Source organism: Tasmannia lanceolata, unplaced genomic scaffold (assembly GCF_043159265.1).
Source record: "Tasmannia lanceolata isolate RefF3 unplaced genomic scaffold, GAP_Taslan_0.1 ptg000008l, whole genome shotgun sequence".
NCBI classification, from domain to species: domain Eukaryota; kingdom Viridiplantae; phylum Streptophyta; class Magnoliopsida; order Canellales; family Winteraceae; genus Tasmannia; species Tasmannia lanceolata.
In genome coordinates this window covers 69,573,135-69,597,148 of record NW_027518685.1, presented here as the reverse complement: position 1 = coordinate 69,597,148, position 24,014 = coordinate 69,573,135, and the positions used below count along the sequence as shown (strand labels likewise).

Sequence of the window (24,014 nt, the reverse complement as noted above, 5' to 3'; positions counted from 1 at the left end):
AGGTCACACCAAGTCAACTCAAACCCATGCATCAGGTGGGACCCACAAATTTCCATTACGCTTTTATGGCGTAGAGCCTATGTATAGAGTAGGGCTCACAATTTTACAGCATATGTTGTGACAGGGTGGGCTCATTGTTTTTACACCTATGCATAGCATAGGCCAAGAATGCTATGATTGGGTAGGTCAACGATCTCCACCCGAGCCCATGTACAGAGTAGGGCCCGTAATTTTTGTCGTTTCATGTATAAGAATGCTAGTATATATATAAGAAATATTTGTCTTTTTATAAGGTTGTTTGTCTTTTTAAATACAAGGACATTTTGGTCTTTTTATAAGTAAAGAAATCTACCATGGGCATTTTGGTCACAAACCAATGACATGACCTGATTTGCAAAGATCTCTCAGACCTTACGACTCTGTTTGCAAATTGTCAAACAAAAAGACTCTTTCTGCAAATAAAACAAAAGTAGAAGACTTCTTTTGCAAAACCACCCCCCCCAAAAAAAAGCTTTTACCATATACCCTTCCCTATTCTTACTCAAGGAAAAAAAAAAATCCCTAGAGGTCAGAGAAAAACACAGAAAGGCAAAGCAGATAGAGAACGAAGAAGAAGATGATTAATTTTTTTGGGTACACATAGGTTTTTGTTCTTTTTTAGCATTTTGCTCTTAATCCCTTCTTCTTTTTTGCTGTTTTAGGGTTACGATTTCTTTTTGGTAGGGCTTTGTTTTGGATTTTGTTTTCATCAGTCATGGATCAGTTGCGTTTTCATCTGCAATTCTATCACTCTTTTTTTCTCTTTCAAATGTCAAGAACCGACCCTTTCTTTCCTTGGATTTTGGTATATTCATAGGGCTGATTTTTGGTTATGGGTTTCATTATGGTGGATTGTATTGCAGGTGTTACCCCACGGAAAAATCGTAAAAGAGGATGGCCTAGATGGGGTATGTTGTTACTATACTTTGTGACCACTTCATCTAGCACGTGAGACTCAGAGTTGATTAAATTTTAGTGATTTTTTTGTTTATTTTCTTGCTATGGTTTGACCGATTGATAAGAATGGTGTTTGGACTAAAGGATGCAGAAGATGTCAGGAGTGAGGGAGTGAGATGAAGTTTCACAGTGACAAGTGTAAGGGTAAAAGAGAAGTGTCTCTCTTCATTCATGGCAACAGACCAATCTAACGATTGATCAATAACCTTATCTAATGTGATCAACCGATCAAGATTAAACATGGGACATAATTGTGCCCCCTTTACTTTGATTCCCATCATGATGGTCACATGGTCATATCTCATTTGTCGCATAAGCACATCTACGATCGAGATTGGACGGGACCACCACAAATCAAAGGGTTAGAAGCACATGTACGGTGGAGATTTTAGGGGTCATCATCCAAATAAATGGGCCCCATTCTACTTTTTCTGAGCATTCCGTTTTCAATCCACTGATCACATTTACGGTGGATATTGAAGGGGCCCATCAATTCAGTTGATCCATATCATTTCATCTTCTTAATTATTGACTGCTTAATTTGTGCATCTCGTGCAACTTTTATTCTAACTTTCTAGCTTTGTCTCGGTAGTAACTCTCTCCAAATAACCCTTTTACTAGGTTGCATCGCCACTCTTATAAGATCCTTAACTTTGAGCCTTTTCATCAACTTGAAACTGAGTCGGGTTAATCTGTTCTTTAATCTTATTACCTCTTAAAGCAACAGTACAGAATCCCATTAGGAGGACGGTTTGATCCCATTTAGGGGATCCCTTTAGGGCTTGCCATATCTTCGCCTATATGTTTGTGGAAGTTTAGTAAGCTTGGGTTTGGAATAGCTACATGATCGTCTGAGAGATCCGGAAAGAGGAAAGGGCAAAGAGGGGTCCTGATTGATTAGGGCACTCCTTTTTATTGTTCTGTTGTGATGGAGAACGATGAGCGGAAAGAAGATCGAAGTGAAAGTAGCAATTACATGTCGGAAGGAGCTGATCTTATGTTGCGTGAGGTTGAATGGGATTGAATATGCCAACCGGAAAGAGGAAAAGCCAGAGAGGGGTCTTGATTGATTAGGGCACTCCTTTTTATTGCTCTGTTGTGATGGAGAACGATGAGCGGAAAGAAGATCGAAATGAAAGTAGCAATTACACGTCGGAAGGTGCTGATCTTATGTTGCGTGAGGTTGAATGGGATCGAATATGCCAATTATGCCAATCATCAGCAACTCGCGATGACTAATGCATGGGACTCATGCTGGTCTGAGATAAACTTTAACCTTTCAACCTAGGAGTCCATGCTTATGCTTTTGCTTTATCTGTCTTGATGATTTTGAGACATTAGGTCGATGTTTAATTTCGGTGTTAAAGTAATGAACTCAGATTAATGGAGTTTGGGATCGGGAAATTGAGGTTAGCAATTGTGGGTCGATACTTTGACTTGGTAGTGGGATGCAAAATTTCATTGCTGAATTTTGAGTTGGAGCGAGGGTATAGTGGGATGAATGATGCGTATAATTTAGAAATAGGCTCGAATGCATTGTTACTTTGCTTTTATAATTAAAACGGTCTTGATCCATGCAATAGTTTAGCTGAAAATCAAATGCCTTCTTTCTTTTAGTTTAACTCACTGTGAAGATCCTCATAATACCTACTCATAATATAGGTTCGTATGTCATTATTAGTTCTCTGTATCCACCTTATAAGTGGCGTGAACAAAAATCACACCAATTGGGTTTAATCAATGGATTTCTGATCAATAACAAACCAGTTCATAGCTACTGGATCAATTTTGCAATTAAGCACTAATTTCAGGGTAGATTACATGAATACATGGGTCATAGCTACTGGTCATATTCTAACACGACTAATGAGTTTCCTCACCTAAAACAGTAGATCTATCCGAAAGTGGTGTTACAACAGGATTTGTAAACAACAGATTGGAAGTATGGCGAACTATATACTCAAATTTCCCACGCCGTACCCATGAACTAAATTCCTGTTTTTTGATAACTTTATCTTTTTGGGGCAGTTCTTTTAAAAATGTGCCCTCCTGCTTTGAGACCGTTATTTCCTTTCACTATGCTTTTCTAATTATTGAATCAGTGTGTTCCATTGATTATATGATGCAAATTATTAGCGTGGCCAATTCATTCCTTTGTTAAGAATAGGGTGGGATGGATATTTATTTAAAGTTGAATGGAATGTAATCCACTTATTAACCATATTATCTCTTGAGAACCATCAATTGTTCCTCTTTCTAGGCGTGCACCCTAACAAATTGCGCACCCAACTATTCCTTACAAGCGTGCATCCACTTATTTCCGCAGCTGCTTCAAAAGACCGGTTCGGGTTTTCCATTACTCGATGGAGCTGATGTAGTTGTAGATGTCCCTGCAGTGCTATCACCGTTAATACGCGGAGGAGAGGATTAGGCAACATCAACATCCTGTGGAAGACTTCTCAAACAAAGGATTCAGAGCCTTCTTAGGCTTCTTTTCTTTTTTCACTTTTCTACTTTCTGCTTCTCAGAAAAAAACTCCTTCCATTGTTGCTTCAATACGAGGGTTTGGGATTTGCAATCCTATTTCCTGTTCTCCCCTTCTTTTTAAGAAAACAAAAATCATCAACTTGCTAAACAGGTTTTTATTTTTTTTATTTTCAAAGATAAACCAGCCAGACCACAGCAAATTTTCTGCAGTTTCATTGGAAACTATGTTTGCCCACCAAGCATTTGACTTAAGTCCCCATTGGCTTGATCACAGCGGGTGTATTTTTTTATCAATTTCTCCATAAAAGGTCTTTGATAAAAATGGTTTTGGTCATCTTCTTAATTACTGACTGCGTATTTTGTGCATCTCATGCAACTTTTATTCCAACTTTCTAGCTTTGTCTCAGTAGTAACTCTCTCCAAATAACCCTTTTACTTGGTTGTATCGCCACTCTTATAAAGTCCTTAACTTTGAGCCTTTTCATCAACTTGAAACTGAGTCAGGTTAATCTGTTCTTTAATCTTATTGCCTCTTAAAGCAACAGTAAAGAATCCCATTAGGAGGACGGTTTGATCCCATTTGGGGGATCCCTTTAGCGCTTGCCACATCTTCTCGTATATGTTTGTGGAAGCTTTAGTAAGCTTGGGTTTAGAATAGGGTAAATCGTGATCAATCTGCTCCCTTTTTTTTAATGGCAGTGATCAATACCCCAATTGTGTCTGAGGAATATGAGGGCCTTGCATAGAACTAGTCACTTTATCAGTCACTATCTTCACTATTATTTTGTGAGCCTCCTCATTCATGTGATGATCCTTCCTAGTGGGTTTTAACCAAGGCACTGTTCTTCTCCAACTGTTCAATAAGGAGAAAGAACCGTTCCTCTATCTTTTCATTCTTCTATCTTTTTCATTGCACGGTTCCATTTGTGATTTCATTACCTTGGAAGAAACCTCTTCATTTTGTGACCGTAGTAGAGCCATTGAAGAATGACAATCTTCTAATCCTGTTTGCAACTCATTAATTTGTTTGTCTTAATTCTGACATTCATCCAAGTCTGTTTGCAACTTTTCCATCGAGAACTCCGTTCAACTTCTTTTGATTTGCGAGTCAAGGAGCAAGTTCTGTGTGCTTGCCAACGAGTCTCTCAGCACTGCAGTTTTTCATCCCTCTGGACTGTCAGACTTTCTATCATTGATCTTGCTTGTTCATACTCCGCAACAACATCGTCATTAGCATATTTTGTTTTAGACACTTGAAGCTGTAGCATTTCCATTGAATTTCGCTGTGGGCTAGAGCTTGGTTGCATTTCTGTAATTGGGAAAGAAGAAGATCTTCCGAAGCTCTAGTTTGAGCTTCCAAATTTGCTTGCAGCAAACAAATGTCATCAAGTAATTTGGATTTGTCCAACTACCACTCCTTCATACCAGCTCAAAATTGGTCTTGAAGTTTCTCACGTGCTTCCTCGAGATGTTTAAACTGCTCGTTCCTCCACAAGCTGCATCAAAACTTTCTTGTTTTCTGCAAAGGTTGTTTATCATCTTCAGGGGTCAACAGTGGTTGATCCGCCTGAGAATGTTTAACAAAATTGGGAGTAGTTGTTATTTTATTTATGGTCTTCTTTGATGAATGAAACTGATTTTGCTTCCTTCCTATCTTGGGATGGTGAAACCATCAGCGACCTTTTAGGAAGGTTATATTGTTGAACCTTAAGAGGCAACCACATTTTCCAGGGCTGGTTTCTGGATATTCCCACTGTCAACATTTCCACTTTCCTCAATGTGATTGCAGCTCATTTCGTTGGTAAGAACCCCACATATCCAACAAACATAGCCTAAGTCATCTTTGGGAAAGTAAGAATGGTCACATTTTTTGTTCTCTATTGTGTCGATTCCTGGCCTTCTTTTTTAGTTTTTACCCAAAAATGATTCACAAATGATTTTCTAAGGTTTGTTGAAGTTGGACAATGTTTATCAAGTGTTTTAGACCCATTATATAGGTATATATGGTGTCCCAACTCAATATGACCGTTTTAGGGGCAAAACTGTTATTTTCGGTCAAACAGTCAACTAGCCGTTGGGCCACAATGGCTATTTTTTGTTTGAACAAATACACTGCTCGGAGTTCCGAGACACCAAACAGGGCTTTTAATTTTAGAACCTGGATCAATTCTCGGAGTTCCGAGACTGGATTTCCAGCAAACAGTGTCCCATTTGAAAAATTCATATCTCCTTCGTTTCTCATCGGATTTTGATGTTCTTATACTCTACGGATATGAGAAAAATAAGAGCTATCTGTTAAAAATATTTTCAAAAATATTTGAAAATATTTTAAACAAGTTTTGATAGGATTTAGTTGCTGGTCCAGGTTGTTGCTTCGGAACTCTGTTTTGTTCATTCTTGTGTTGATTGCCATATGGGCCCCAACATGTTGGTACACCACCATGGCCATTCACTTATCCATTTAAGTCCTTAAAGGGTGTGTTAGTCTCTTTGAAAAATATATTTTTAGGGGTTTTAAGATGTGCCTTGATCAAGAGAAATCACAAGAGAGAAATGTGATACATACTACCATTCTAAGTACTCTCTTGAACTTCTCTTGAGCCAATTTTCATTTGATCTTCAATGTGGTGCTCGGCTTACTTTGGGATCTTCAAAGTTAAGCTTCTTTCTTTGACACCTTCCAAGAATGATGCCACCATTTGGTTCAAGCTCCTTTGTCCTTTGCATTGTTTGTTGATCCTCTAGCTTTGGCCTTTCTTGATCTTTTCCTTTCTAGCTTGATGCTTTGAGATGATGATGATGAGCTTCTCCTTGGTACATCCAAGGCATTGTTTGTCCAAGTATATTCTAGCTCTTTTGTCCATTTGTTGGTTCATCTTTCAAGTATAGGCCATCTTTGTGTGTGTGCTAGCCTGGATTGACTTGTGACTTTCCTATCCATAGCACACCACTCAAGGCAAACTATTAGTCTGTATAGAACTAATCAATTTGGATTTGTTAATCATCAAAACAAGGTAAGACGATAAGCCCTTGGGCTTACACAAATTATTTGCGTGGCCAATTCATTCCTTTTTTAAGAATAGGGTGGGATGGATATTTATTTAAAGTTGAATGGAATGTAATCCACTTATTAACCATATTATCTCTTGAGAACCATCAATTGTTCCTCTTTCTAGGCGTGCACCGAGACCAGATCTTATTCTTGGGGAGTACTGCAAGCAATTCAAAAGACCGGTTCGGATATTCCATCACTCGATGGAGCTGATGTAGTTGTAGATGTCCCTGCATTGCTATCACCGTTAATACGCAGAGGAGAGGATTAGGCAACATCAACATCCGGTGGAAGACTTCTCAAACAAATGATTCAGAGCCTTCTTTGGCTTTTTTTCTTTTTTCACTTTTCTACTTTCCTGCTTCTCAGGAAAAAAAAACTCCTTCCATTGTTGCTTGAGTAGAAATCCTGTACCCGATTTGCAATCCTATTTCCTTTTTTAAGAAAACAAAAATCAGCAACTTGATAAACAGGTTTTTTTTTTCTCCAAAGATAAACCAGCCAGACCACAGCAAACTTTCTGGAGTTTCATTGGAAACTATGTTGGCCCACCAAGCATTTGACTGAAGTCCCCATTGGCTTGATCACAGCGGGTGTATTTTTTATCAATTTCTCCATAAAAGGTCTTTGATAAAAATGGTTTTGGTCGTCTTCTTAATTATTGACTGCTTATTTTGTGCATCTCATGCAACTTTTATTCCAACTTTCTATCTTTGTCTCGGTAGTAACTCTCTCCAAATAACCCTTTTACTAGGTTGCATCGCCACTCTTATAAAGTCCTTAACTTTGAGCCTTTTCATCAACTTGAAACTGAGTAAGGTTAATCTGTTCTTTAATCTTATTTCCTCTTAAAGCAACAGTAAAGAATCCCATTAGGAGGATGGTTTGATCCCGGGGGGATCCCTTTAGCGCTTGCCACATGGCCACATCTTCACGTATATGTTTGTGGAAGCTTTAGTAAGCTTGGGTTTGGAATAGGGTAAATTGTGATCAATACCCCCATTGTATCTGAGGAATATGAGGGCCTTGCATAGAACTAGTCACTTTATCAGTCACTATCTTCACTATTGTTTTGTGAGCCTCCTCATTCATGTGATGATCCTTCCTAGTGGGTTTTAACCAAGGCACTGTTCTTCTCCAACCCTTTGGGCGCCCCCCCTTTTTAGGCGAGTGTGCCATTTAGATTTAATTTAATATGTTGGTTTATCATACTGATTTTTTTTGCTTCTTTTTAGGCGGTGAATATATTGGGGTGGTTCTACGGAAAACGACTTTGTTTGCTCAAGCAACGGATCTTAGTACAATGTCCTTACCTTTTAAAGACCTTTTTGTGGTCTTACTCTAGTGCCCTTACCTTTTAAAGACCTTCTGTGACCTTTTCAATAGTTGTAGCCAAGTTGTAACCAGTACGGGCGGTACGCTAAAGCTGCCCTTGTCAATGCCAGTAGGAGCATCCAAAACTAGTTTCATTTGCCTTTCCCGTCTTTTTGATCTTTGGATTTGGAATATTTAAGAAGTTGCCTAAGACAAACTAAACACAGTTTCGCTCTTTTGGTATTTCTTGTTTCCACGTATGTCCCATGAAGTGTTTCTCTTGCTTGTAAGTTCCACTTAGATTTTATGTCCCCAATGTATGTCCCCTCAGTTTTGAGTCCTTGGTGATTAGTAAGAAGGATATGCCTTTGTTATCCCCTTCGCCTGGTCCGAAGAGGACTGTAATTTTGAATTCTTTTGCTTTCTGGACTTCCTCTCTCAAGTTTTCTTTACTTTCGCTTCTTTAACCGCATGTGATTTTGTAAAACATCATCTTCCTTGTACTTGCAACTGTTTATCACATTTCACAATATCTTGAGGTTCATGTTCTTTAATCATTTCACAGCGGTCTTGAACTAGGACGTGCTCTTGTAGTACAAGAGATTCTGGTGAAGATTGCCCAGTCACCCAACCAAAGGTAAGTTCTCTGCTATCGCAGAGTTTGTGGTTTATCAGGGTGATGAATGTCCCCAATTTGTCACATGTGGCAGAGTAACACTCCAACCTTTAGTCCATGCAGCATTTCAAATGTCACATGTGGCAGGAGTAGAGCGCATTGGACCTGATGTTCAGATTGCCTTTGAGAGAGCAAATGGTTCTGTTGCTGCAAGCATATGGCTGTCAGGTTTTGTTGGAAGATGGAACGAGAATTTCTATGTCGGCTTTAGGGATCATATGCATCTACATTTGGTTCTTACTGTTGAAGCTAGCCCTGTCTTTGATGGTGGCATGCCTTTCATATTATTTGCTGCTACTTTTGATTAGGCTGCATACGTGGATCAGCAATTTTTTATTTTCAGCATCTCTCTGTTGAGTATGCTTACTGTTTTCCTTCTTTTTTCTTTGGAGTAACTTTTTCACCAACAAACCATGCTTGGGACTGCAACTATTTCTCCCTTGTGAAGCAGTATTTCTCTATTCTGTTTTCCAACATTTCTAGCTGACCAGGAATGTTTTTTTCAATTTTTTTCTTAAATGTCTTGGTGTAGAAAAGTGACCCTGCATTTCTGAGTAGTCGCAGTCCCATATATTCCCATGTTTTCTGACCATATGTACAGTCCCATGTTTTTTCCTTGAATGTTTTTCTGAAGTGTAAACAGTCATCATCAGATGAGCAACAATTTTCGTTGTCAGATCATAAAATACAAGACCATTCATATATTCTACAGTATCGGAATCCACAGTGTTAACTTCAATTGAAACGTTGGGAAAACATCCTGGACAAACATTAGACATCTATTGCTCTTTCAAGGACTTGGTTTCTTGACTAGTCCCTTCAAACCCTTTACCAACAGTATTCGCAAGTTGATCCTCCTTATTTTGGCGTCCAATAGCTCTGCTTGCCACTCAATCAAATGCACCATTGTGATTTCCAATGACTTTGCTCTGGACCTAACTTCCACTGAGCAGAATGAGTCATTCTTCATGGCAGCACGTCTTTTCAAGCTCTCCATATGATCTTTTATCAAATACTGTAACACCAAGTTTTGAGACTTGGCCGTCGACACTTGCCATATGTTCCTTGTAAGAATCAATAAGAATTTCTTTTCTTCTGCTTTGGAAACAACTTCCTATCAAATACTTTTGACTGAACAGCACAACTACACTTGCCAAAGGAGTATGGATGTGATTCTTTCTATCTACATTTCTCTTGCTCACCGGCATCAGATGTGCTCTCTGTTCCATTGTGCTCCTAAATTTATTATAGTCTCGTCCGCAAGCCTCTGGGTTTGCACCATGTAGCAACTGTGAGCTTACATCTATGCCTATTTTATTTGACAAAGATGATATTATAATTGGTAAATAGATTAGATTTGTTAAAGAGCGGGCCGCTTGGTCTACTAATGAAGGCAAACTAGATCTGGTTGTTGCAAGAAGAGTGGAATTTATAGATTTATGGACAACATGATCGTCATGGTCTCTGAGTAACTGAACACAATGATCACTAGCTACAGCCAAATGGCTAGAATCTTCAATATGCTTGCTGTGAAACGATGTGTTGGTTTTATCTAAAATAAACTTCAGCATTGGCTCTAGACCCTTGGCTCTTAATTTGTGTTCTATTGCACCAATTATGTCTCGTAACCTTATTTATCAGTAGCCTCAATCTGTATGTTCCCTCCCAAAGGAGGGCTGAAGTGTGAAAGAAACATAGAGACCAGTGAAAATTAGTTGCATCACCCTTAAGGTGTTCCAATTTAGCAGGATCCAAAGCACGAATACCCTTAATTGGATGAAAAAAAAAGAGTTGAAATGGCTTTCTTTCTCTCCTCTGTAGGAATTTGATGTTTTCTAGAGAAGAGCACCAAGGATTTTGCCCGGCTTCCTCAATCATGGCTTTCTTCCTCAATTACCCTGGGATCAATAGGAAATGACTCAAGTTGCACTGAGGATTGAAAACCTAAGCACTTGGCCTTGCTGAGATGGTTGACCAAGCCTCAACTCAATATTTGAAAGAGGAACATTCTTTCCCTAAATAAATGTGTCCCTGGAACTGTTGCACCTGCTGACAACAGACTTTTAAGTTTCTTGAAATTGGGCTAGGGAGGAATGGATTTGCTAGCGAGGTTTGCCTATTTGAGTCGACTTTGACAGTTCCATAACCCTGTCCATTCCGCTTTGGTTAGCTGCCGAAGCAGATTATTTTGAAGAGACATTGTGTGACTTTCTTTGAGAGCATTGAAAGCTCAATGGTCTCCATTGGTTCTTATGACAGCAAAGCTTGTATATCCCACAATATTCTGTCAGAGACCCAACCCAAACATCAGGATAGGAGGATGTGCTTTACTCAAATTTGTGGAAACCTCCAACCTCTAGCTGGAAATTAGATGCTTTGGAAGTCGAAGAGGCTTCACTTGTTGATTTCTCGGCATAACAAGGATGGATTGTTAAGTGAAATGGACAGTCTTGTTCTCTTTGTCCATTTGTATATTTTTTTTTCACAAGGAACATCCATTTTTAGTTTCTTCGCGTTTGAAATATCTCCGTGGCGTAGTGCATCCATTCGAGCATGCTAACCCATAAAGTTCCTTGAAACTGACGAGCACCATTTGCAGAGATTTTTTTTTTATCATCAAGAATGTACGATTTTTGGATCACCATTTGATATCAAGAGTAATGAGCAACTTACTTTTCTGTTTCCTTTTTATTTTGTTACCTTTTTTTGTGTGTAGGAAATAGGCTTATGTTCAACCAAACCAGAGTTCTGAAATTGTGTCTCACTCGATACTTACTTCAACATTAGGATTGGTTCAAGAACCATTCATGTGGGTTTTCACTCTCCACTTTCAAGCAAGTTATAACTAGATAGAAGTGATTTGTGTAATTATAGATGCTCGAACATTCTACCCCCAGCGTATCTGTATGACTTCTGAAGGGATTAGTTTATGTTCCCCTATACACATTCAGAAGTTAGCTTTTGATCAACCCTGAATTTCTTAAAGATTTATCGAGATGTGTTTTTCACATCGCCACTCTCGAGACTACATTTTGGCTTCTTTTTGCAATTTTTACAATTTCCGCCTACACAATAAATTCATGGGAATATCTTTCTGGGATTGAAGATCTATCTAGGGTTGGAATAATAGCTTCTATTGGCTTTGGAAAATTGTCCTCCATAACGAAATATGTCCAACCTCTCCATATAATATATTTTCTCTCACCGGATTTTGCGAAACGGAAGGTCTAACATTCTTAACCTCCTCAACAAAATCATTTTTCAGTGAGTCGTTTAGAAGAGCCTTCTTAGCCATGTTACGAGAAAGTGAGCCCGTGTACTGGCTATTCCTTGAAATCTCTATCTCTATTTTCTTCTTGGCTTTGTTTTTTAGCATCTTTGCTTTGTTTCTCTTTTTTTTTTTTTTGACATCTCCGGTGTCTTAGAAGAAGTCATGTTGAAATATGATCTATCTCTACTGTGACCATATTTGAGATGGGTGGTTCCAATATGACATTTTCAAATGTTTTCTTGTTCTCTTTTTTTTGGGCGGATTTTGTTGGAGGGGAATTCCATTGAAAAATGGTCAATGAAGTCTCCATGTATTTTGTGCGCGTCAATTTTTCATGAGTTGAAGGCCCCGCCATATTTGACAAAACTAAGTTTTCCTCACCGTGTGAGGCTTTATGAAGTTGTTTTTTCCACAATACATGGCATTGTGAAGTTCTTTCCATATGCAGCGATTTGAAGTTAACCCACAATATGCGGCAGTGTGAAGTTCTCCACCATATGCAGTGTTGTGAAGTTTTTTTTTCCTTTACCGTACATGTTGTGGAATTCTCTCCGCCATATGCTGCATTCTAAAGTTTTCCCCCACCATGTGCCTTAGATAAACTTTGCTCCACCATTTGTCCCTTTGTGAAGTTTGCCCCCACTATATCCAAAATTGTGAAGTTTTTTTTTTCCCACCTTAGCCGGCATTTTGAAGATTTTTTTTGGCAATATGCGACATTGTGAAGTTTTCTCTACGATTTGTTGCAAAGGTGTGAAGTTTACACCGTCACTTGTGGCGTGCTCCTTCCTTTGCCCGCTATGCGAGGGTAGCTCCACTATTTACGAAGTTGTGAAGTTTACTCTGCCATTTACAAAGTTGTGAAGTTTACTCCACCATTTGCCGCGACGTGAAGTTTGTTCTACCCTTCCAGGTATTTTGAAGCATTTTATTTTACAATATGCGGGTCACACAGTTTGCCTTGGTGATGCAAACTGAGTGCTTGCAGGGGCCATTGTTTACTTTTCCTACGTCTTTCTACACCAAAACTTTAGTTAGGCAAGGGAACAATCAGTTTTTTTTTAGTTAGGGAACCTCTTAGACTTCAAGATGAGAGGAGAAGTGAGTCCCACTGGGCGTGCCAAAAATTTGTTTGAAACAAATTTCATATGCATGAAAAGGAAAATCACACACATAAAATAAATTGGGATCAGATTTCCCTCTTGCGAGAAGATGTTTTATTAATTTTGGTTGTGATCGTACACTTCCGGCTCTATTGGCCGTTAATTACATTTTTTGAAGAAGAAAACACCTCTGATTATCCATCAAGAGGTTCTCTATCTAAATACAACTTTTGTTAATTGTCCTCCAGAAAGAAGGATTTTTGAAGATCTGATTTTTTGTGAACTTTTGGGGACATGTTATCTTTGTTGTTTTCCTCCTGGAGAAGAAAGATCTTCTCCCTTTAGGGAGTTTCTGGGAAGAGATTCTAAAGGGACCATTAGAGAGAGATTCTCTAAAGGGATTTTCCTCCATCTTTCTTTTTGGGAGCCTTCATCTTTATCATCCTTCTCCCGGAAGAGAAGGGCTTTCTCCCTTTAGGGAGTCTCTGGGAAGAGATCCTAAATGGACCTTTAGAAAGAGATTCTCTAAAGGGATTTTCCTCCGTCTTTATTTTTGGGAGCCTTCATCTTTATCATCCTTCACCTGGAGGAGAAGAGTCTTCTCCCTTTAGGGAGTCTCTGGGAAAAGATCCTTCCTCTGTCTTTCCTTTTGGGAGCCTTCATCTTTATCATCTTTCACCGGAGGAGAAATGTCTTCTCCCTTTAGGGAGTCTCTGGAATGAGATCCTAAAGAGACCTTTAGAGAGAGATCCTCTAAAGAGATGTTCCTCTTTCTCCCGAAGGAGAAATGTCTTCTTCTTATCTCCTTTTTAGAACCTTTTGGGAGAAGCCTGGAAAAAAAAAAAAAAGCACTGTTAGCTAGTAATCTCTTCTCACCTTTCTTTTTCCTCCTTCCTCTTTTCTTCACGTCACTTTTCTTTCGCGAAGATCCGACCCTTTCCTAAAGGACTTTGAGTCTATTTATAGAACTCTCTTGAAGTTGTTAGCAACTGCCCCCTCACCCCCTTTTTTCTCAACTTCACGATCCCCACTTTCTTTTTGTGGAGAGTTGCCTAACTTCTTTTTTGAAAAGTGGGTGACTCAATTCTTCTTCTTTTTTGCGAGAGTTATTCCCTAAAATTTAGGGATTTAACTTTTTATATTTATCCCTTTTTACTTTAGGGATAAGGTGATGCGTAACCACCCTTTTTCTCTCTCTTCTTATTTTTAATAAGGGATTTTACTATTTTGCCCTTGTTGTAAAATTTCGAGTCCAACAACGCACAATAATACGAATACACCATATAAAGTCAGAAATGGTGTTCCTCAATTTCGGCCCATTCTTTCTTGTGGTGATCAAGGGTGTGTAGTCAAGAATGCTGTTCTTGTAGACCATCTAGAGGCAATCCATATGGTCCTAGTCCGACATGGACATCGCATCCCTCAAATTAAGGCCAACAAATATCAAAACTTTAGCTTCTTTTAGTTGAACATCATACGGGACCTAATAAATCAAGGGTTAGGATTATCTAATCATGTTTGGGAAAACAACAACAGGCCGGATTAGTGTTAATTTTGGTCGACGAAATTGTTTACATCTACATGGCACAAGCAGCCCCAGAAAGTGATTAAAAAAAAGTAAGGGTGACTCTTTTTTTGGCATTTTTCATATACAAATTTGAGTTTTCCCCTTGCATTGAAAGGAGTTTGTTGTTTGGTAAAAGATGAAGTATTGCATGAGGTTTTATGTCTTGATCATTTTCTTGTAGGTTTATGTGGCTTGACGAGATTCAAGGAACTAGATCTTGGCAATAACTTTCTTGACGATCAAAGTCTTCCAACATGCCTACTCAACCTTTCCTCCATGGAACCACTGGATTTGTCAGAGAATAATTTTAGAAACCCATTTGGCATCTCAATAGGTGCATAGTTTTAGTATTTTCTCATCCAAAGTGATGAAGATGGATGAAGTAGTTTTTTTCTTCACTTTCATTTCTCTCACTACGATAATGATAGCATAATACATTTGGTAGGCCTTTTTAGTTTTTTCAACTCTGCTTGTTTATAACATATTACAAAAAAAAAAGTTTTTCCAACTCTTTTTTAAACACATCAAAAAAAAAATATATATATTACAAGCCAAAGGTCATTTCTAGGAAACTTCAAGAGCGGATTTTTGGATTTTTGTGAATTAGTAGAAATTTAATTATGGTTAGAATTAGTAGAAATTTAATTATGGTTATGGGAAATGATATTTTCACTCCCTTATTTAAGTAATAGCACTACACCCTTTACACGTTTTTAATTGGTTGTTGAAAGCATTTTAGGAATGTAACAATCTTTAAAAGCTAATTAGAAAAGTGCAAAGTAAAAAAATCTAGTGACGTTATTAAATCAAGGTTGTGGGAATGTCATTTCCCAAAAATTGGCAGTTTACATTTTTATGAATAAATTGCAAATAAGCATAAAAAGAAAAGAAAGATTCTATTTTTTTGGCGGTTTACATTTTTATGAATGAATTGAAACTAAGCATAAAATGAAAAGAGTGATTCTACTTTTCAAACGATGAATTACCTAGCCTCATTCTAAAAAGTTAGGTTCCCATGTATCATTTAGATATTTGCCCATATTAGACCATCTATCTAATTTCATGATCCATTTCTGTCTTATTGTTGCAGGGCTTTGCAAACTAAGTAACTTAGTTACCTTGAATCTTAAGAGGAACTCAATCGAAGGCAACATTCATCCATGTTTAAAAGATATGCATTCCATGCAATCGTTTGATCTCTCGTACAATCGCTTTTCAGGAGGGATTCCTTCATTCGTTTTTCAACAACCTAATGATGATGGAGACTATTTATCTTTCAAATAATAAGTTCATGGGTGTGTTCTCATTTTCCATGTTTCCTAACCTCTTAAAGCTTTCATATGTTGACCTTTCAAACAATGTCCAATTAGAGGTTGAAACAGAATACCCGCATTGGGTTCCTACTTTTCAACTCATGTGGTTGCTCCTTGAAAATTGCAATCTAAACCAACATAGCACTTCTAGCATTCCCAGCTTCATTTCAAATCAGTAGCATTTATACAGCTTCCAATTGGATCATAACTCCCTTCAAGGGGCCATCCCATCTTGGCTATTGTATAATACTACATCACTGCGAATCATGTCGTTGAGGTGTAACCACTTTGAAGGCTCAATTCCTCAGTCTCCCTATAACACCAGTTCGATTGTCTCTTTTCTAGATATCTCTCAAAAAATAAAATTTGACACTTTCTTTTGATAGTCTAACAAAGAAAGCTATTATTTTTCTCAAATATTTGAGAAAAGAGAGCTCAATTTCCTTTTATAAAAATTTTCCAAGTACGAAGAAAAGATAAATGTGTAAAATGGGGCTTTATAAACCTTGTTCTCATCATGTTCCACAGATTGACACATACAATCAAGGTTTTAAATTTCGGTTTCGGGGGTAATGTCGGACCTAGCCGAAACCAAAATTTCAGCGGAAATCCCGCAATTTTGGCCGAAATTTGGTAAAGACACGAAATGTCATTTTTTTGGGCCAAAAATTTGGCTGAAATTTCGGTAATTTCAGCTGAAATTTAGGAAAGGTATAAATTTTTTTTTCAAATTTCACCGAAATTGATGAAATTTCCGAAATTTTGACCAAAATTTAGTACGTTTCGCCAATTTTGGTTTCGGAATGTTTCGGTTTCCGTCTTGACCGAAATCCGAAATTTCGGATTTTGGACAAAAGTTAAAACCTTGCATCCAATGTGGATGTTATGTGTCAGATATATAGACTGATTATATATGGCATATCACACACACTAAAGAGAGATAATATATGGTAAAAACTAGGCCCCATGTATGATCTATCATCACACTCAAAAGTAGCTTCATATCACATGATACATATCTATAACAAACAATATAGAATACCTTGCTCAAAACTTTCTACTATCTAGTCAATCCATATAACACGAACTCATCAAGATATATATCATTTGCCTTAGTCATTGGAATATAGTAAAGGGAGATGATAAATTCGTACCCCTTGTAGGATGATTTGCACCCCCTTTAAGGTGAATTGACGTCAAAAAGCGTCAGACTTTAACACTTTTTGAGGTCAATTCACGTTAAAGGGTATGAATAATCCCACGGCGGGTGTGAATGTATCATCACCCCATAGTAAATCCACAAAATATGCCAAAATGGTTGAGGTCAAATTGTTAACTATCTATAGCCATCAGAATATAATATAGGGAATTATTATCAGGACTACTGTATTTTGATGATCGCACTCCTCACTTTATTAGAAGTACGATATGGCCCACACCACAGGATGATCCAAAACGTACATTAGATGGGCCACAGCCTAAATAGGCTGTGCCTCAAAAATCATTTCCATAGGTTCATCCTAACCCTCAATCTGACCGATCAACTTGATCTTGATCAGACGGCTCATATCAAATCTGGTAAATTTTAAGCACTCAAATTGCTCCTAGCGATGATGTGAAGTGCACCAAAAGAGCGCCAGTAGCGCCCTATAGGCCACGCCGCTCCTCCCTAACTCAAACCACGAGAGAGAGAGAGAGAGAGAGAGAGAGAGAGAGAGAGAGAGAGAGAGAGAGAGAGAGAGAGAGGCAACACATGCTCTTTGAAATTGAGAAAAGTAACAAGAATAAAAAGTCGAACCAACCCCACTTGTCCCTAAGTCCAATCGCTAAACGGCCTAAAAAATCAAATTGGAAGGTAAACAAAATATCTCTTGGACTTTATATCCCGTGGAGACTACTTTGAGTCATGTGGGCCTGTTATCAATGAATGTAAGGAGGGACTTACTAATGAGTGATTGTGATAGTCATGTGGTGTATATGACACGACATTGACTATTAAATTTTAATTGTTTAAATCTCTATCAACAAGACTGCTTTTTCACTAGTAGACATTAAATACAGTCCGACCCGCACTCCACGCTAGATACTAGACACAACCGTCTCATCTTCCATCGAAGGATGATAGGTCCCACAAATTAAGATTTTCAATCTTCTGGGAGATGATAATTCGCATCCACTGGCAGACTATAACCTTTTTTACATGTAAAAGGGGTGCGGATCATCCTACAAGGGGTGTGAATTTATCATTGCCCTTCTCTTATCCTTTTCATAGGAGTGAGAGTCGTCCAGAGGAGATGTCCTTTCATTTTCAGTTGGGTCCCATATGCTTTTACTAGTCATAAGCCATCAACGAGGGAATACCTAGCTAAATATTTTATAAAATAGTACTTATTGAATTTTATTAAAAGTTAAAATTTAACCATAAGGAATTAAAAAACCTAAAATACCTTTTCTTTTAAGTTTTGTCATTTCGTCTCCTCCCTTTTATCTTCGAGTTTGAGATAAAGATCCGCTACATCTGCTTGGTCCCATCCTGCTAGCTGGCACTTGTTTTTGCTCTGCCCCATACAAATTTTGTATAACTCAACAAATAGGAAATTTATTATGAAAACATAGTTCTAAATTTTAAATATGATGTCTGTACTTAGATATGAGTATTTTTTTTTAAAAAGTCGGTCCTTCTTTGTTCAAAGATCCAAACCCTTAATATGGATTGCCCTAACATAAATATGTTGTGCCTCAATAATCATCTCCACAGGATGATCCTAACCCCGGATCAACAGAACGACGACATTACAGAAAATGATACAGATCGGAGGGTTAGGATCATCCTAAGGGGATGAATTTTGGGGCATAGGGTGACCCAAACGAATTATTTATATATAGAGGAATGATAGATGCAAGGACGCCCTTGCATAAAGAGCTAGAAAGGGCCCTTGATTTGATCCACATCATTAACTAAAACCGAATTTACAGTCTACTTACATTAAGGTGACCCAAACGAATTATTTAAATCTAGAGGAATGATAGATGCAAGGACGCCCTTGCATAAAGAGCTGGAAAGGGCCCTTGATTTTATCCACATCATTAACTAAAACTGAATTTACTTTGAAAGCTGGTTGAATAGTACACGACAATGTGAGTTAGTGAAATTATCAAAACATTTTCCCAACCGAAATCTTTCTTGTATGCATGCGTCACAATATGTATATGCCATCTACCTTGTTCAATCTGGACCAAATCATCATGGCCTGGTTTGGATTGCAGGAATTTTATGAAAAATGAAAGGAAACACTTATCCAATTTTTCCTTCTTTTCCATTGTTTGATTTTATATGAAAAAAATAACTTGAACCTGTTCAATTTTTGGTGAAAAACAAACTTTCAATTTATGAATAAGCCGTAACCATATCATTTTCCTCTATTTTCCTGGGAGGAAAGAATTCATGCAATCCGAACAGAGCCTATATTCAAACAAATCCTAACGGTCACTTTTGTGGATAATCCATTGGTAGGGTTTGATGGGACAACTCTGTAGTTTTTTAACGGTCGAGATTGACCAAAAGTGTCTTTGATCTAATTCTCATTTTGTAATATCTATACCTGCATCTTCTTTAAATAAATAGAAAATAAATAAATAAAGGTTACACAAAATGATAATGAGTGTGAGACCTACCATCCTTTAATTATTGATGAGTGATTTAGAGTGTGAAGCACGCAGTGGAAGTATTCTCTTGACTCTCATGTTAGACGGATAGAAAAAGAGACGACCTTTCATGTCACAGTTGTGGGTCTCACTCTTTATGAGATGTCACTATTAGTACGCGTTTTCCCCTTATTTGTGACCTCAGCTTCTAATTTAGACATTTGGACGGTGTGGATTTATGAACGGTGAGGTGGCGAAGACTGGGAAGACTTTGGATCCACCTTCCACCTTTCCAAGCCAAATTTCTCAAAAAATGTGGATTTTGGCTTGGAGAATAATGCCTTTTCTCTCTCTAAATGTAAGGATGTGGAGATCGAGAGGTTCCATTCCTCCCTCGAGGGTCCCACAGACTGGAGTGATTGAGACCTAGTAATGAGTGATTGAGATGGTCATATGGAGTATATGGCACGGCATAGACATTTGGTGGGGTGTTCTTTTCATGAGCGGAATATAATGGAAGAGAAATTATATGGTGCTCGACCGTCAAGTAGCGTCAAGGTGGTACTTCAAAATTACCACCCTTGATCTTTGGTCCAACAGCAGCCTCTTAAAAAGTGGACTGCTGTTGGATCAAAGATCAAGGGCGGTACATTTTTTACGCTACTTGACGGTCGGGCAACATATAAAAACTCATAATGGAAATTGAGCAAAAGAAAGTAAATAGGTGAGAGAGAGAGAGAGAGAGAGAGAGAGAGAGACAGAGAGGGGGGGGGGGGGGGGGCAACCCATGCTCTTTGAAATTGAGAAAAGTAATAAGAAAGAAAAGTCGAACCGACTCGGGGGCAACCCATGCTTTTTGAAATTGAGAAAAGTAATAAGAATAAAAAGTCGAACCAACCCCACTCCTCCCTAACTCCAATCGCTAAACGGCCTAAAAAATCAAATTGGAAGGTAAACAAAATAATTATACTCTCTTAATCATACCCAAAATATCTCTTGGATTTTAGATACCGTGGAGATTACTTTGAGTCATGTGGGCCTGTTATCAATGAATGTAAGAAGAGATGAGTGATTGTGATGGTCATGTGGCGTATATGACACGACCATGCTCTTTTTGGGGGGCAACCCATGCTCTTTGAAATTGAGAAAAGTAATAAGAATAAAAAGTCGAACCAACCCAGGGGCCACCCATGCTCTTTGAAATTGAGAAAAGTAATAAGAATAAAAAGTCGAACCGACCCCAGTCCTCGCTAACTCCAATCGCTAAACGGTCTAAAAAATCAAATTGGAAGGTAAACAAAATAATTATACTCTCTTGATCGTACCCAAAATATCTCTTGGATTTTAGATACCGTGGAGACTACTTTGAGTCATGTGGGCCTGTTATCAATGAATGTAAGAAGTGACGAGTGATTGTGATGGTCGTGTGGCGTATATGACACGACATCGACTATTAAATTTTAATTGTTTAAATCTCTATCAACAAGACTGTTTTTTCACTAGTAGACATTAAAAACAGTCAGAAGTTGAATCGAACGGCTTGGGAGTTGCCGAGTTGGGATGGTGGGAGTGGGAGTTGCCAGTAGTTTCCAGAGAAAGGAAAAAAGAACTGTGCTTTTTTAGTGTGAAGTTCAAGTTAGGGTTTACTTTAGGGTAGTGATATTTTCCCAATTCCCCCCCACCAGCGTGATGGATAAAATCACCCCCCTTGAGTCCTTGACATTTTCCTTTAAGTTTCAAAGGTAAAGGAAAACGTCAAAACTGGAGAATTTATCCTTGTGCAGTTAGGGGTGTAAACGGATCGAATTCGGAGCGGATATGGCTATATCCGAATTCGATTATAGTATACACTATCCGAATTCGGATTCGACGGATATTTAATATCTATTACCAAATTCGTATCCGCCGGATATTGTTCGAATTCGGATATTATCCGTATCCGTTTATCCGGTAAATTTGAATATTTTACTGCAGCACTTTATCTTTTTTCTCCTTACTCGAATGAATTTTTCAAACCCTAAAACTAGACCTTTACATTCTCTTCACAAAATTAACTCCCAAACCCTAAAATATATGAGATCCTCTTCTTCCTTTTAAAACAAAGGCAGAGAGAGGGAGGCGGTGGGGATGGATGATATTATTGGTAGTGGTCTTTGTGTTTTTCCCTTCTTTTTTTTCGTATATGATGGAATGGGTTTGGGCTATTTTGATGGAATGGGTTTGGGCTATTTTTGTTTTTTTTTTTTTTTTTTTTTTCTAAAAAGAAAATTCACTTTTCTTTTAGAAACAAAAGATAGTGTGTCATTAGTAAAAATAAATATTAATGATATTATTAATAATAAATAAAAAGGATTTACTTCTCGGATTCGGATGTTAAACGGATCGGATATACCATTTACCAGATTCGCATCTGCTAAGAGCCGGATATCTCATAAACGGATTCAGATAATATTCGCTTTAAACGGATTCGGATGCGGACGGTAATCGAATTTCTGAATATCCATTTACACCCCTACGTGCAGTGAACCAATCTCACGATTATCATTGCTTTATTTTTATATTTTGCTACTTTTCAACTGTTGTTTTCTAGAAAGGCATAGAAAAACTTTTAAAACATGTAATTTATTTAGTTTTTTTTTTCTTTTTTCAACTCATGGGGGGCAACTGCCCCCTTATTACATATGTGGCTCCGCCCCTGGCCCCATACAAATTTTGTATAACTCAACAAATAGGAAATTTATTATGAAAACATAGTTTTAAGTTTTAAATATGATGTATGTTCTTAGATATGAGTATTTTTCAAAAAAAGTCGATCCGGCTTTGTTCAAAGATCCAAACCCTTAATAGGGATTACCCTAACATAAATATGTTGTGCCTCAATAATCATCTCCACGGGATGATCCTAACCCCGGATCAACAGAACGACGACATTACAGAAAATGATACAGATCGGAGGGTTAGGATCATCCTAAGGGGATGAATTTTGGGGCACAGCCTACTTACATTAAGGTGACCCAAACGAATTATTTATATCTAAAGGATTGTTAGATGCAAGGACGCCCTTGCATAAAGAGCTGGAAAGGGCACTTGATTTGATCCACATCATTAACTAAAACTGAATTTACAGCCTACTTACATTAAGGTGACCCAAACGAATTATTTAAATCTAGATGAATGATAGATGCAAGGACGCCCTTGCATAAAGAGCTGGAAAGGGCCCTTGATTTGATCCACATCATTAACTAAAACCGAATTTACCTTTTTCAACCGATTTAGACGGTTACCAAAAATGATGTGATGCACTCAAGGGCCCTTTTCCAGCTCTTTATGCAAGGGCGCCCTTGCATCTATCATTCCTCATAAATCTGTAGACAAACTTCGGCTCAACTATTTGTTTTTAAAATAAAAAATAAATAAGGCACGCCTACTCCTAAGCATTATATAAAAACTCATTCCAATCTGATAATGCACTCAAGGGCCCTTTTCCAGCTAGCTCTTTGTGCCAGTTTTGAGCCAGGACGAGTTATCCATGAATTGAATAATTTTAAAGGATTTTTTTTTTTTGGTGGCATGTTGGGAAATCATGAAAAATATATTCTTGTGGCAAGATGTGTTGCCCCTTCTTCTAAACTCCTCTTTCACAGATATTTTATAGAAGAATAATGATAAAGTGCTGCTAGGTGCCTGTCCGAGAGTGGAACATAACAAAACACTACACTCCCAATTTCATAGGAGGGGTAGTTTTGCCATTTTAAGAAAAAAGCCACAAAAAAATGTACAAAAACAAAAAGGGATAATTACATTTACACCCCCTCTAGTTTCTGACACATCCACTTCCCCCCTATAGTTTAAAAAGTGACAAATACACCCTTGTAGTTTCAATTTGTTTAAGGTTTGCCCCCTCAGCTGAAGGTTCGTCCATAGATTGAAGGGTTAGGATGATCCGATGGAGCTGATTTTTTGGGCACACCCTATCTATGTCAGGACCCATCAAATGAACGCTTTGGATCATCCAAATAATGTGGGCCCATACCCGAATCCAAAGCGTTTGGTAGTGTTTGGATTCGAGTATGGGCCCACATTATTTGGATGATCCAAAGCGTTCATTTGATAGGTCCTGACATAGATAGGGTGTGCCCAAAAAATCAGCTCCATCGGATCATCCTAACCCTTCAATCTATAGACGAACCTTCAGCTGAGGGGGCAAACCTTAAACAAATTGAAACTACAGGGGTGTATTTGTCACTTTTTAAACTATAGGGGTGGAAGTGGATGTGTCAGAAACTAGAGGGGGACCAGCTGAACAAACACGTGTTATTAATCAAGGCTGTAGGATCATCGAATCATGGTGGGACCAGCTGAAATGGGTTAGATTTGTGCTTGCCCATATATCAACATGGGGAAATGCTACCACCACAACCGGTGTTCCATGTCTCCTTTAGAAAAATGATAAAAATAACAAAAGTACAGCTCGTTATAAAAATGTAAAACCAGGTGGGTCTCGTCCTCATTATAAAAAACATTGTCGCGGAGATATCAGTCCCACCAGTTTTAAATAAGCAGTTTATAAGAAGGCTATTGATTTTGGCA

General features: G+C 38.1%; 1 long non-coding RNA gene across 1 annotated transcript; it reads left to right on the top strand.

Annotated features, from left to right (window-relative positions):
* Nucleotides 1–490: 490 nt before the first annotated feature.
* On the top strand, nucleotides 491–15,920 carry LOC143885552 (uncharacterized). The gene is made up of 4 exons (XR_013253456.1): nucleotides 491–633; nucleotides 903–947; nucleotides 14,648–14,800; nucleotides 15,557–15,920. It is a non-coding gene; the product is annotated as an uncharacterized LOC143885552 (long non-coding RNA).
* Nucleotides 15,921–24,014: the final 8,094 nt, after the last annotated feature.